The 2,401-nt window shown below is 43.1% G+C and overlaps 1 protein-coding gene across 1 annotated transcript in view; it reads left to right on the forward strand.

The window, feature by feature from the left end:
• The first annotated feature begins 745 nt into the window (after nucleotides 1-745).
• The window catches only part of LOC101847751 (2-phosphoxylose phosphatase 1), a 12,403-nt gene continuing 10,747 nt past the window's right edge, over nucleotides 746-2,401 (forward strand). Inside the window, exon 1 of the mRNA XM_005104369.3 lies at nucleotides 746-865. The gene's annotated coding sequence lies outside the window, so the exon portion shown is untranslated. The remainder of the gene's footprint in view (nucleotides 866-2,401) is intronic.

Below are 2,401 nucleotides of genomic sequence, written 5' to 3' on the forward strand. Positions count from 1 at the left end.
ACAAAGACAGTGTTGAATAAAGTCCAGACTTTTACCAACAGATGCATGAGGAGTATCCTAAGAATTAAGTGGCAGGATAGAATAAGACATGAAGAGCTGTGGGAAAGGACAGGACAAAAGGATGTAGAAGTTGAAATAGGACTAAAAAAGAGGCGATGGATGGGACACACCTTCAGAAAGTCCAGCGGAAACACCACAATAAGACAGTCGCTGCAGTGGAACCAAGGAGTTTACTTAGTTCTAAGTTCTAAGCTCCTTTAGTGGAACCCAAGAGAGAGAGAGAAACTCTCGTGCACGCTAAAGGCGCAATTAGATCATACTGCATGTAATTACTTTTCATGGAGAACCACATAGATCTAGGCATAGTTTTAAAGTTTAAAACAAGCTCTACGGTCGCAAGAGCAATATACCACGCAGGCTGGTACATAATATGCACTTAACTTACAGACACGAAACTCAAATAGATGTAGGCATCCGCCCTCTCTCTCTCTCTCTCTCTCTCTCTCTCTCTCTCTCTCTCTCTCTCTCTCGGTAAAGAAGCAGTGCGCTGTTAGGAGTTAGGTATTCTTGTTTTTGTTTTGTGTTTTTACCGTTGTTTTGAGAAAGCTGTTTCCGAAGTTTAGTGAAGGTCATAATAATAATTTATGTATTAAAATAATGTTCATATAAAACAACGAACATAATATTTTATCAACGGAACCATAGTCGTTTATAAACTTCCGGATATAACACGGACACAGACAGATTCTATGAGAAAAGGCCAAGTGACGGGAAGTAGGAGAGAGAGAGAGAGAGAGATCACAAAAAGTAAAAGAGAATATCGAATAAGATACAATCGGAGATAGGACGAGTGTTGAATAACGAAGTAAGAGACTTGCGCCTTCTAAGATACACGTAAAGTAGATTTGGGAGGACTTCCGTATCGAGCGACCACTATGAGACGGAGCTTGGTGGGCTTGGGGTAGGGGTAGGGATAGGGGTAGGGCCACCTCTATTCTCACCCGGAGTGAGAATAGTGCAGGCGAGTCTTGTGGCTATTCTCACCCGGTGCGCGTTCACCAAATTTTGCGTTCACCCTAAACCACAGAATTCTACACTGTGATAACAGAAAAATTGTAGAATTCTGTGCCGTGAACAAACGTTCCATTACAATTGTAGCCTACTAAAAGCGTACAATTTTGTCTGTGGGCAGTGGAGAGAAAGAGAGAGAGGAGTAGCGCGAGAATTTCCGGGCAAAACAAAATGGCGACCCGCGTAGTTCGGCTCGATTCGAAAAGTTAAATAGCCGTAGCATCTTTGTAGACAACCAAATTTATTTACTTTTGTGTTTTAACCCTAGAAGCGCTCAGCGTTTCACCGGAAGTAACCCGCCTAAAATGCCCCACCGCCACGGCCGATCAGTTGTAAACATGGGGGTTTGGCAGGGGGGAAACAGCTGAGATACCCGAAATGTATACCTGCTACTGAAAAATGACCATTTACGGCTCAACAGATGATAAAAAGCATATAAAAGCATATATTTTCTTTAAGCTGATAGAATGAGCCATTCAAAAATGATCAGCCATCAAACAAATACAAACAATGCCGAGAACGCGATAGACTCAACAATTAGTACATCAGCACGGCGAAACAAGTGATAACACATAGCGTGTAGTCGCTCAGCGGGACCGCGTCACTTTATCGATCGATATCTCGGCCAAGAGACGCTCTACGAGGTCAAGATAACTTGCAAAGTCATTGGTCACTATTTATAACTTTGGCCTGTAATTGTCTACGTCATTTTCCATATAAAAGGAACACTGGAATTTTCCATTGAAAAGGGTCAGCGTCTATGCCCTTTATATAGGGCCTGCGCGCTTCCCGGTCGAAGTAGGTCAGCCCTATATATAGGGCGTGCGCGCTTCCTGGGTAGCCCAGCTCACGCCCTTTATATAGGGCCTGCGCGCTTCCAGGGTTAACATCATTTTTTAACTTTGTTTTGGTCAATTTGATCGTCCACACCGATAGACAGTATTCAGAAAGAGACAGAGAGAGAGAGAAGAGGGGAGGAGTTGATCTTGCGAGAACTTCCGGGCGGGTGAGAATAGCCACTTTCTAGGGGTAGGGGTAGGGTTAGGTCTAGGCCTCTTCTTTATTGTGTTAGATGGGGTGGTCGCTCGTTGCGGAAGTCCTTCCGTAGATTTGTAGTGTAGATCTAGTGGTGATCTTGTAGATAAAGTCCACGATATGAATAATGATTTGTTTACATCCAGAAAAGAAATTCAGAAGTCTTGATGACCAAATTCCAAATGACAAATACTAGATCTAGATCTATTTGAATTTGAAATAGGCTACACAAAGAGCAGGGATGCAACCTAACTGCAAAGCATCAAATTAGGATAAACATTCAGGGGGCCATGCC

Source organism: Aplysia californica, unplaced genomic scaffold, assembly GCF_000002075.1.
Source record: "Aplysia californica isolate F4 #8 unplaced genomic scaffold, AplCal3.0 scaffold00417, whole genome shotgun sequence".
Taxonomy (NCBI): domain Eukaryota; kingdom Metazoa; phylum Mollusca; class Gastropoda; order Aplysiida; family Aplysiidae; genus Aplysia; species Aplysia californica.